Source organism: Eubalaena glacialis, chromosome 19 (assembly GCF_028564815.1).
Source record: "Eubalaena glacialis isolate mEubGla1 chromosome 19, mEubGla1.1.hap2.+ XY, whole genome shotgun sequence".
NCBI lineage: Eukaryota > Metazoa > Chordata > Mammalia > Artiodactyla > Balaenidae > Eubalaena > Eubalaena glacialis.
The window spans coordinates 26,279,497-26,292,642 of NC_083734.1; the positions used below are offsets into that span (position 1 = coordinate 26,279,497).

The window sequence follows — 13,146 nt, forward strand, 5'->3', positions numbered from 1 at the left end:
ACACATTTACCAAAGATCAAACTACCACTAGTGTCATAAGACCACAAAAAGAAGAGAGCTTAGCAGTAGCTCTTTTTTGTCATTATTCTTCCATGACCAAAAGGAATTAAACTGCACAAGTTAACTGAAACTTGTCAACATCACCAATGTACCTTCCTGTTGCTAACTCCTACAGTCTGTTCTCAGATCTGACTCACTTAGAAGCATCTGACTGCTGATTATTCCCTCTACTATGATACACTCCCTTCTCTAGGTTTCCAGAACATCACATTCTCCTATGTCACTCACAGGATTCTGTCTTCTCAATCTCATTTGATGGTTCTTTCTCTTCTTCCTGCCCTTGGAATTCCTCTTACCATGCTGTAAGTCTTTTCTTTTTCTTTTTGCATAGCCTTCATCAATTTCTTGTATATAATATGCATTTCTTATTTATTATGTTTATCATTTATTTTATGATTGCATTCTTTCTCCCACTAGACTGCAGATGTTTTTGTCTACTTTTGGTCATTGATGTCTGATGCCCGGATCAGTGCCTGGCACACAGTGATCAATAAGTATTTGCTGCATAAATAAACTTCTGTCTTTCTGATTTATATCAATATATATTTAAGCCATTCCCTAACTTCTTAGAATGAATGTTGCTTGAGAGGAGAAAATCAATACATTTACATAAGAGTATGTCACATAACATGATGTTGAGTTCTTACATGTAGGCTATGAAACTTGGGCTAGTATTAGTAAACAGGTGATAACCATTGGCAAACAGGAACTATGGTCACATTTACACTTTTGTTGCCAACTCAAGTAACTGGTTTATGCTATCTCTAGTCCCTTTCACTAAGAGATAATGTATTCAAAAATTTTAAACATGTATGGCTTTTTAGTAGGAACTTTAATTCAACCAATATTTTTAAACCATTGACTAGTTTTAAGAAAGCAGGGGCTTCCAAAACCCCTAGGCTGTGCAGACAGCCATGCGGGGACCCAGCCCAACAACCAGGAGGCCAGCAGCAGCCCCATGTACCTCCTGGGTTGCAGAGTCAACCTGCCCTCCAGTGGGCGCACAGCCACTGCACAAGACACAGCCTCACGGCCAACCAGGCTAGGGGCCAGCCCTGCCTCCCAGTGCACCTACAGCAGTCAGCTCATCACAACATAAGGAACCATGCAGCCCACATAGGGAGCACACCTAGAGCATATAACTCTGGTGACCAGAGGGGAGTGTGCTGTGGGGCCCCACAGGATGTCTCCTAAAAAAGGTCACTTCTCCAAGATCAGGAAACGTAATCAACTGACCTAACACATAGAAATAAACAGATAATTGGGCAAAATGAGGAGACAGAGGAATATGTTCCAAACAATGGAACAAGACAACTTCAGAAAAAGAACTAAATGTGGAGATAAGCAATCTGCCCAATAAAGAGTGCAAGGTAATGATCATAAGGATGCTCACCAAATGTGGAAGAAGAATGGATGGACACAGTGAGAATTTCAACACAGAGAAAATATAAAGAAGAACCAAACAGAGCTAAAGTATACAATAACTGAAATTTTTAAATACACCAGAAGTAATCAATGGTAGATTAGATTATACAGAGGAATGGATGAGCAATCTGGAAAACAGAGTAGTAGAAATCACCCAAACTCAATAGAAAAAAGAATTTTAAAGAAAGCAGTATAGTTTAAGAGACCTCTGAGACAACATCAAGCATAATAACATTCACATTATAGAGGTCCCAGAAGGAGAGGAGAGAGGGAAAGGGGCAGAGAAATTATTTGAAGAAATAATAGCTGAAAACTTCCCTAACCTGGGAAAGGAAACAGATATCCAGGTCCAGGAAGCACAGAGAAGCCCAAACAAGATGAACCCAGAGAGACTTATACCAAGACACATTATAATGAAAATGGCAAAAATTAAAGAGAAAGAGAAAATCTTAAAAACAGCAAGAGAAAAGCAACTAGTGAGGAATTAGGGAACTCCCATAAGACTATCAGCTGACTTTTTAGCAGACACTTTGCAGGCCAGAAGGGAGTGACATGATATATTCAAAGTGATAAGAGGAAAAAAACTTACCAAGAATACTCTACCCGACAAGGTTATCATTCAGATTTGAAGCAGAGACAAAAAGTTTTACAAACAAAAGCTAAAAAAGTTTAGCACCATTAAACCAGCTTTAAGAGAAATGTTCAAGCGACTTCTCTAAGCAAGAAAGAAAAGGCCACAACTAGAAATATCAAAATTATGAAAAGAAAAATCTCACTAGTAAAGGCAAACATACAGTAAAGGTAGTAGATCAACCACTTATGTAGCTCGTAGGAAGGTTAAAGGACAAAAGTACTAAAACCATCTATATCTACAAGTAGTTAAGGGATATACAAAACAACAAGATGTGAAATTTAACATCAAAAACATTAAATGTGGGGACTTCCCTGGTGGCGCAGTGGTTAAGAATCCACCTGCCAATGCAGGGGACATGGGTTCGAGCCCTGGTCTGGGAAGATCCCACATGCCGTGGAGCAACCAAACCCATGTACCACAATTACTGAGCCTGCGCTCTAGAGCCCTCGAGCCGCAACTACTGAACTTGCATGCCACAACTACTGAAGCCCACGTGCCTACAGCCTGTGCTCCACAACAAGAGAAGCCACCACAGTGAGTAGCCCCCACTCGCCGCAACTACAGAAAGCCCACGCGCAGCAACGAGGACCCAACACAGCCAAAAACAAATAATAAATAATTAATTAATTAAAACAAAACAAAAAAACATTAAATGTGGTGAAGGGAGTAAAAATGTAGGGTGATTAGAATGCCTTTGAACTTAAGAGATAATCAACTTAAAATAATCATTCATATATATATATATACTGTTATATATGAACCTCATGGTAACCACAAACCAAAAACCTACAATAGATACATATAGAAAAACTACAAAGGAATGCAAACAAATCACTAAAGATAGTCATCAAATCACAGGAGAATACAGCAAAAGAAGAAGAAAGGAACAGAGAAGAACTACAAAAACAAACAGGAAACAATTAAAATGGCAATAAGTACATACCTATCAATAATTATTTTAAGTGTAAATAGACTAAATGTGCCAATCAAAAGACATAGAGTGGCTGAATGGATAACAAGACCCATATATACACTGCCTACAAGGACTCGTTTCTGGTCTAAAGACACACAAAGACAGGCCTAGGACTGGTTGCCCAGGTGGCAGGCAGCTGGGTGCCGCCATCTTGCCATACAGTGGGAGCTGTGTGCCTGGCTCCCATGTCCTGCAGCCATGTTGCCTTGCACCCTCCCCTCAGGGCGGTCCTGCCCTGGTCTGGGCTCAACGAGGCAAGGGCTGGAGCCCGGCAGTGGCAGGGCAGCCCAAGGCCCGAGATGGTGATCTTTTGTGCAGCTGTAAATTACTCCAACTGGCAGGGCAAGGGGGAGAAGCACGCTGTCTCCTGCCACAGGTTTCCCCCTAAAGGACTCAAAATGTCTGATCCAGTTATTAAAGGCTGTTCAGAAGGATAACTGGACCCCCACTAAGTAGTCTTTCCACAGTAGTGAACACTTCACCAAAGAAAGCTTCTCCACGAGGCTGGAGGATCAGCACTGACTGCTCAAGATCATGGCCGTGGCTTCCATCTTCCACCTGACTGAGAAGAAGCGAGCTGGAGGCCATGGATGCACCAGGAGAAAGGGTACCAGAAAGGCCTCAGGGGGCTTGAGGGGACATGTGAGTGAAGCAGACAGGAAAGGAGCTGCAGGGTCATCAACATCCTCAAGTGAAAACCCAGGGGTCAAGCTGGAGCCCTGCAAGTTGAAGTGAGCTGCACTGTAGGGTAAAACTGCACCCAGGGCCACCCCAGAAGCCACCGGTCAGAAACTGGTGCAGCAGCCTCTGGAAGTACTCCAGAAGCCAATCTGGCTAGCGCAGCATTAGACAGCCAGGGAGAAGCAAACATGTCTGCTGTAGATGCTGGCAATCAGAACACCACCTCCCCTGATGGGGGCCTGGTAGATAAGAGTGGCATTTCCGTGGATGACTTTATCCCCCCCAGTATCTGGGGCTTGCAAATTTACTGGCTCACTTCATTCTTACAGTTTCTCCTCCAAGCACGCTGGAAAGAGGCTGTCTGTCCCCTGAGAGCCTGCTGACCGAAAGAGGCTGAAGAGAGACATGGAGCCTGACTGCAGCAAAACCAGCCTGGGGCCCAACAAGGGCTTGGCACAGAGCCCCACAAGTTTGTCCCTCACAGCAACGCCTCAGAAGCCCTCCCAGAGCCCCTCCACCCCTCCAACAGATGTTACCCTGAAGCCAGGCACAGAAGCTGTGCTAAGTGAGCTCAGGGACACCAGCCCCATGTTCATCAAGGAGATCATCCTGTCAGCACTGGGGGCCTACAAATTCGTCAGTTTGTTGCAGTCCTGCTGCTTCTCATCCTGGCAGAACAAGAACAAAGTGTGCTTCCTATGGGAGCAGGCGGAGAAGAACAGCAAGCTAAAGACCCTGCGACACAGGGTCAACTGCTTGGACAGCCAGGCGTGCAAGCTGCAGGAGAAGCGGGACCAGCTGAAGAGAGTGAGCTTCCCCTACCTGAGTAGGCGGCTGTCCCCTTAGCCCCCACCCTGTGGTCAATACCAGAGCCTTGAGGCTCCCACACTGCCTGGTTATTATGGGGCGGGGTTCTTGCTGATGGCCTCTGAGCACTTCTATGTGTTGCATGCTCCCTGCTGTCTCTGCAGAGGCTATGATAGTAGCTGTACCTTGTAGAAGAGGAGCCCAGGTTGGTGAGCTTACCTCACTCACTCCAGGGCACACTCAAGAGGCATCTTAGGAATGGGGGTTTAGCTAGTGAGGAAGAAGGCATTTCATGTCAGCTGGGAAAGCCAGAACTACTCAATGAATGGTTGACAATTGGTTTTCCACTTGAACAGGGGAAATCCCTTTGTATTGCATATCTCACACAAACATAAAATCCTAATGAATTAGGATCTAAATGTAAAATAAAATAGACATAGTAAACTATTAGAAAAATTATAGGAGACTCTTAAAATCATGTGGAGGTTTTTTCATTCATGTTCTAATTAATATCCTTGAAGTTAAAGAATTTTGAACATTAATAATAATTTCTTTAAAAAACAAACAAACATACACACAGAGTGAAAGTGAGGGGATGGAAAAAGTTAATCCATGCAAATGGAAACAAAAAGAAAGCTGGAGTAACAATACTTATATTAAAAAGTAGCCTTTAAAACAAAGCTATAACAAAGACAAAGAATGACATTACATAATGATAAAGTGATCAATCCAACAAGAAGATATAACAATTGTAAATATATATGCACCCAATATAGAAGCATCTAAATACATAAAGCAAATATTAACAAACATATAGGGAGAAAGTGACAGTAATACATTGGATACACAGTGATCCAAAATCTATGGGATGCAGCAAAAGCAGTTCTAAAAGGGAAGTCTAGTGATACAAGCCTACCTCAGGAAACATGAAAAATCTCAAAAAAGGAATCTAAACTTACATCTAAAGAAACAAGAAGAACAAAGAAAACTCAAAGTTAGTAGAAGGAAAGAAATAATAAAGATAAGAGCAGAAGTAAATGAAATAGAGACTAAGAAATAGAAAAGATTGATGAAACTAAGAGCTGGTTCTTTAAAAATATAAACAAAATTGATAAACCTTAAGCCAGACTCATCAAGAAAAAAAAAGAGGCTCAAATAAAAAAAATCAGAAATTAAAAAGGAGAAGTTACAACTGACACCAGAGAAATACAGAGGATCATAAGAGATTACTATGAACAATGACATGCCAATAAATATGTCATCCTAGAAGAAATGGGTGAATTCCTAGAAACATACAATCTTGAAGACTGAATCAGAAAGAAATAAAAAATATGGACAGACCAATTACTAGTAACAAAACTAAATCAGTTTAAAAAAAAAAAAAACTCCTGACAAATAAATGTCCAGGACCAGATAGCTTCACAGGTAAATTCTACCAAACAGTTAGAGAAGAGTTAACACCTATCTTTCTCAAACTATTCCAAAAATTTAAAGAGGAAGGAATGCTTCCAAACTCATTCTATAAGGTTAGCATTACCCTGACACTAAAACCAGACACCACAAAAAATGAAAATTAGAGGCCAATATCACTGATAAACATAGAAGCAAAAATCCTCAACAAAATATTAGCAAACTGAATTCAACAACACATTAAAAGGATCATACACCATGATCGAGTAGGATTTATCCCAGGGATGCAAGGATGGTTCAATATACACAAATCAATGTGATACACCACATTAACAAACTGAAGAATAAAAATCATATGATCATCTCAACAGATGCAGAAAAGCTTCTGACAAAATTCATCATCCATTTGTGATAAAAAAAAAAAAAACCTCATCAAAGTAGGTATAGAGAAAATATAGCTCAACATAATAGAGGCCAACAGTTACAAACCCACAGCCAACATCACAGTCAACAATGAAAACCTGAAAGCATTTCCTCTAAGATCAGGAACAAGACAAGAATGCCCATTGTCCCCACTTTTATTCAACATAGTATTGGAAGTCCTAGCCACAGAAGTCAGACAAGCAAAAGAAATAAAATAAATCCAAATTGGAAAGGAAGAAGTAATACTGTCACTATTTGCAGATGGCTTGATACTACATATAGAAAATCGTAAAGCCACCACTAAAATACAGTAAGTCCCCTACATACACATGAGTTCTGTTTCAAGAGCACAGTCGTAAGTCCAATTTGTTCATAAGTCCAACAAAGTTAGCCTAGGTACCCAACTAACACAATCGGCTATATAGTACCGTACTGTAATAGGTTTATAATACTTTTCACACAAATAATACATAAAAAATAAACACAAAAAATAAAGAAAACACTTTTAATCTTACAGTGCAGTACCTTGAAAAGTACAGTAGTACAGTACAACAGCTGGCATACAGGGGCTGGCATCAAGTGAAGAGGCAAGAAGACTTACTGGAGGAGGGAGAGGAGGTGGGAGATGGTAGAGCTGAAGGATCATCAGCAATAGGGAATGGAGGGTAAGCTGCAGTTTCACTCACGCCTGACATTGATGGCGCAGGTTCTGGTTCCTTGCTGGATTCAATTCTATCTACCCTCCTGAAAAAATGACCCAGTGATGTCTGGGTAGTAGCTCTTTTTTTCTCATCATAGATGACACAGTAGCACTGGACTGCATTCTGAACGGCGGCTGCAACCCTCATGTACCGTTCTACGTTCGGGTCCTGTGCCTCTAAAACTAACAGTGCCTGGTCAAATAAAGAAAATCCCCTTGTCATTTCCTGCATCGTGAATCTCTTCGGTTCTTCAGTTACTACTTCTTCCTCTTGTCTCTCTTAGTCCTTTCTCTGGGCCTCCAGTTCCATCAGGTCTTCATCAGTAAGCTCCTCGTGTTGCACAGCAAGGAGTTCGATGAAGTCGTCCTCTTGCAGATCTAGCTCCAGCTTCTCACTGAGGGTCACTAAGTTGCTGAAGACCACGTTCACATCTTTGAAAGTTTGCAACTTGAAGGTTCATATGTAGGGGACTTACTGTATACAAAGCACTCTACAACTCAACACCAACAAAAACAAACAATCTGACTAGACAATGGGCAGAGGGCCTGAATAGACATTTTTCCAAGTAAGACATACTGATAGCCAACAGACACGTGGAAAGATGCTCAACATCACTAATCATCAAGGAAATATAAGTCAAAACCACAAAGGGATACCATTTCACACCTGTCAGAATGGCTATCATCAAAAAGGCCACGAATAACAAGTGTTGGTGAGGATGTGGAGAAAAGGGAATCTTCGTGTACTATTGGTGGGATTGTAAAATGGTACAACCACTATAGAAAACAGTATGATGGTTCCTCAAAAAATTAAATATAGAACTGCCATATGATCCAGCAATTTCACTTCTGGGTATATACCTTTAAAAAGTATGAATTTGAAAACATATATATACCCCGAAATTCACTGTAGCACTTTTTACAATAGCCAAGATATGGAAGCAACCTAAGTGTCTGTCAATAGACGAATGGATAAAGAAGATGTGGTGTATATATACAATGGAATATTATTACTCAGCCATAAAAAAATGAAATTTTGCCATTGCAACAACATGAATGGATGTAGAGGGTATTATGCTCAGGAAATAAGTCAAACAGAGAAAGACAAATACTGTATGATCTCAATTATATGTGGAATCTAAAAAACAAAAAACAAAAAAATGAAAACAGACTCATAGATACAGAGAACAAACAGGTGATTGCCAGAGGGGAGGGGTGGGGGTGGGGAACAAAATAGGTGGAGGAGATAAAGAGGTAAAAACCTTCAGTTATAAAATAAAAAAGCTGTGGAGATGTAATACACAGCATAAGGAATACTCTTCAATAGTATTGTAATAACTTTGTATGGGGACAGATGGGTGCTAGACTTACTGTGGTGATCATTTCATAATGTATGCGAATGTCAAATCTCTGTAGTACACCTGAAACTACATAATATTATATATCCAACTATATATTTTAAAAAAAAAAAAAAACAGGGGCTTTACTAAGATGAAACACAATTATTCTTTGAAACACAACCAGAAATAGAACCCTGTTTAATGATTCTACTAATCCACATCACTATTTCTAGATATTACTTTAGGTCATAAGCTGTTACATATACGTTCTGAATACAATATTGATATAACAAAATATCTTATTTTCATGAAAAATGATAAAAGTAGCTACAATTTTTTGAGTTCTTATTACCTGCCAGCTAATGTACTAAATTCTTTACATCTTTTATCTCTTTTAATTCTCACAGTAACACTGTGAAATAGGGCATTTCTGAAATTCTTAACTGAAGAAATTGATGATTAGAGAGGTTAAAGTGGAGCCACATTTTAAATCCAGGTGTAAGTCTTGAAAGCTATATTGTAAACCCCTAATGGTGTAATTGTTTACCCCAGGAACACGTGATAATAATCAGATTCTACCGATTAAGAAAAGAGGGACACAAGATAATATGCTAAAAGTTGTATAGCTAATCAACAACATGGTGGCTACAAGAAACATATTTCGTGAATTCCAGTCCCTTAACCTAGTTTTCCCATGAACATAGCTTATGTATTTATTCATTTATTTCATTAATTTTAAATAAAGAGTAATACATACCACACTGTTTTTGAAAAAAATCAAAGAATACAGAAATACTTAAAGTAAAAAGTAAAGGTAAAAATGATCAGTTTGCTAAATCCTTCTAGACTTTTTTTCTAAGTGTTGACAAACAGAAAAATATAGCTTTGTTTTGGATTTATTGTAGTATAAATGAAATGATATATGTACTATTGCAAAATGTACTTTTCCCTTAGCAATGTGTTTTACGGAACTTTCCATGCCAATGAACGCACACACACACAAACACAAAACTTATTTTTTTTTTTTTAAACTTATTTTAAGTTGCTACAGTTTCTCTATCAATGACAGATTATTTATAATCTTTAATACTATAGACAATGCTTCAGTGAACATCATTACATCCCGTTTTGTGCACACTGCACAGATATATAATCCATTATTTGTTAAATTACTGTAATTTTTATCAAAATACTGCAATCATATATATACTTATTAAAGTAAAGTTGAACTAAAAGACTCATGATGAAAGACAGAAAACCCTTACCCACTGTTCTCTATGCTGCAGAGGATACCAGAGTCAACTTTTCTAGCCATTCTCCTGTTTCCATATTTCTAAGTAAAATATTTATACTGATACTTCTTTTTTTTTTTATAACATGGGCATACATTTCTTTAAAATTTTAAAAATTTATTTATTTTATTTATTTTTGGCTGCATTGGGTCTTCATTGCTGTGTGCAGGTTTTCTCTAGTTGTGGCAAGCGGGGCCTACTCTTCATTGCAGTGCACAGGCTTCTCATTGCAGTGGCTTCTCTTGTTGCAGAGCATGGGCTCTAGGCGCGTGGGCTTCAGTAGTTGTGGCACATGGGCTTCAGTAGTTGTGGCTCGCGGGATCTAGAGTGCTGGCTCAGTAGTTGTGGTGCATGGGCATTGTTGCTCCGTGGCATGTGGGATCTTCCCGGACCAGGGCTTGAACCCGTGTCCCCTGCATTGGCAGGCAGATTCTTAACCACTGCGCCACCAGGGAAGCCCTATATTGATATTTCTTAATTTATCAATATTAGATATCAGATATATTATCTTCTTCCCATGGTAGAGGAGGTGTTAGTTCTTTTGATTTATCAATATTAGCCATATCTTTTCTCCATAGTGAAGATTTACTGATTCTTCTCACAAACCCAACTCCCCTCCCCCCCAATTTTTGGTTAAATCAGTAAGTTTTAAAATATTCCAGGGACTTCCTGGTGGCGCAGTGGATAAGAATCCACCTGCGAATGCAAGGGACATGGGTTCAATCCCTGGTCCAGGAAGATCCCACATGCCTCAGAGCAACTAAGCCCATGCACCACAACTACTGAGCCTGTGCTCTAGAGCCCGCGTGCCACAACTACTGAAGCCCCTGAGCCTAGAGCCTGTACTCCGCAACAAGAGAAGCCACCGCAATGAGAAGCCCATGCACCGCAACGAAGAGTAGCCCCTGCTCGCCGCAACTAGAGAAAGCCCACGTGCAGCAACAAAGACCCAACGCAGCCACAAATAAATAAATAAATAAATAAATTTATATATTAAAAAAAACTCTTTAAAATATTCCAGGTATACAGAGAGTGTGAATTTCTGAAGCGTATACTAAGATCACAACTCCTTTCTTGTACAACTTTTTTTTCCTAGAGTTGATGACTGCCTCACTTTTTCCCATTTGCTTTGTTTTCAACCTACCTATCAGTAATTTTTTCCAAATGCTCCAACACCATTGTGGCACACGATTCAATGATATTTTCCATATGTTCAAGCAAATCAGTTTCTATTTTTTCTCCTGGAAAACACCCTGGACTCTACAGTCTTGCTGTACAAATGACACCCTGGGACTTTCTTATGGAGCTCTTCTGTGTTTGGTTTCCCATTTCCTAGATCCCTCATCTTCTTTTCTTATCAACTAGCTTTTTAGATTTTGCTAGGGTACATCCTCTGTAGTTTTACAGCTTTCTACTATCTCCCCCCCTTATCCTCCCAATGCTTTTGAGTCATATAATATCTACATATCAGAGTTTATAATATATAAATTCTGTCCTAGAATAGTAAGCCCCCCATTAATCCTATGGATTCAATGCTCATATCAAGTCTTTTGCTATATTTTCATCACTTGGTTACCTAAAGTGTGTCCTCTAGTAGTTTCTCAAGAAGGCATTAGGGAAATTATATTTTCTGAGTTTTTGCATGTTTAAAAACGTTTCCTTTTCACCTGAACAACAGTTTGAGTAGATATAAAATTCTTAGGTCACACTTTCCGTCCTTGAGGACTTTACAGATCTTGCTCTACTGTCTTCTGACACTGAACTTTTCTGAGAATTCTGAAGCCAATTTGAATCATTCTCCCCGTCATGTTTATTCTTCTACTCTGGAGTCATTAAAAAAAATTTTTTTTGTAGTCCAATAACATTACTAGATTATGCCTTAACGTTAATTGTTCTATGTAAATTCTTCCTGGCTCATGATGTGCCCTGTCAATCTATAGATTCAAATCTGCATTTGTTTTGAGCAGTTTCTTTGAAAAATACCTGTAAATATTATATTGTATTACTTGAGTTTTATTCTTCAAGGACAACAATTATTCTCCTTTATCCATGTGCCACATCTAACACTGGTTCTTTATTCCTTTTAGACATGTGGTTAAGTTCCATTTCATTTTGTTCATTTTTTCTCAATTTTACCCTCCATGTACCTTACAGTGTTTTCCAGAAGTGTCTATTCTTTTTCCTGCTTCCAATATGCCCCTCATTTCATTGACATTTAATTTTTCTCTTCCACTTATTTTTCGAGCTCTGTTAGCTAAACACCTTTTGCACTAACCCTTCCTTGACCTACCTCTGCTTTGAGTTCTAGTTTTATCAAAGAACTTGCAAGATTAATTTTTAAAAATTATCATTCAAGACAATATATCTTATTGCAACTTTCATCAGGAATATTTTTCAATTGCCATTTATCTTTATTTTTGTTTACATCAACTTTTTATTTATTTATTTATTTATTTTGCCATGCTGCACGGCATGTGCAATCTTAGTTCCCTGAGCAGGGATCGAACTTATGCCCCCTGCGGTGGAAGCGCAGGGTCTCAACCACTGGACTACCAAGGAAGTCCCTACTTAAACTTTCTAAAATTGTATCTCTTTATATAAAATCCCTGCTGGTTCCTTTATGATAATAATCTATAAATGAAGTACATTTTTCCTGGACCAGCTCTTCATAAGAGGTTCATGTAGCTCACAATGAAGTTCCTGAGGACCCAAGGTTGTGTGAGGGAGTTATTTTATTCTTGACTTCTCCCTAGCCAACAAAGATGCTAATAATACAGAGTCTCTTGGGACTTCCCTGGTTGCGCAGAGGTTAAGAATCTGCGCAGGGGACAGAACTGGCACGGGACATGGGTTTGAGCCCTGGTCTGGGAAGATCCCACATTCCGTGGAGCAACTAAGCCAGTGAGCCACAACTACTGAAGCCTGTGCGCCTAGAGCCCGTGCTCTGCAACGAGAAGCCACGACGATGAGAAGCCCGTGCACTGCAACGAAGAGTAGCCCCCGCTCACCGCAACTAGAGAAAGCCCGCACACAGCAACAAAGACCCACACGGCCAAAAATAAAACCAAATAAATGAATTTTTTAAAAATATGGTGTATTTCCAATTCCTCATTCAGCTTATCTTCTTTTCTTTCTTGGTGCCAAACTAGGTATTGAGAAGTCCCTGCTAGTAGCCTGTGAAAGGTTCCAAAATTATTTTTGCCCCCCCCCCAAAGAATACCACCTTTTTTGGAGCATGCACCTTACTGGCTTTCACTGAGATCTTCAGATGAAAGCATTCTATCTCATCATTTTATGAAACCCATTTGGCCTTTGTTGCATTTGGTAGCCCTTAATTTTCTGATTTGGTGTTAACAGATATATCCTACTCTTACTGAAGATGGAGTTTGCATTTTTCTTTC

The 13,146-nt window shown here is 39.4% G+C and overlaps 1 protein-coding gene and 1 pseudogene across 1 annotated transcript in view; one reads left to right on the forward strand and one right to left on the reverse strand.

The window, feature by feature from the left end:
• Positions 1-13,146, reverse strand: part of PPM1E (protein phosphatase, Mg2+/Mn2+ dependent 1E) — a 199,327-nt gene that overhangs the window by 30,277 nt on the left and 155,904 nt on the right. The gene's annotated exons all lie outside the window — the stretch shown is intronic.
• Positions 3,392-4,619, forward strand: LOC133080508 (peroxynitrite isomerase THAP4-like; annotated as a pseudogene).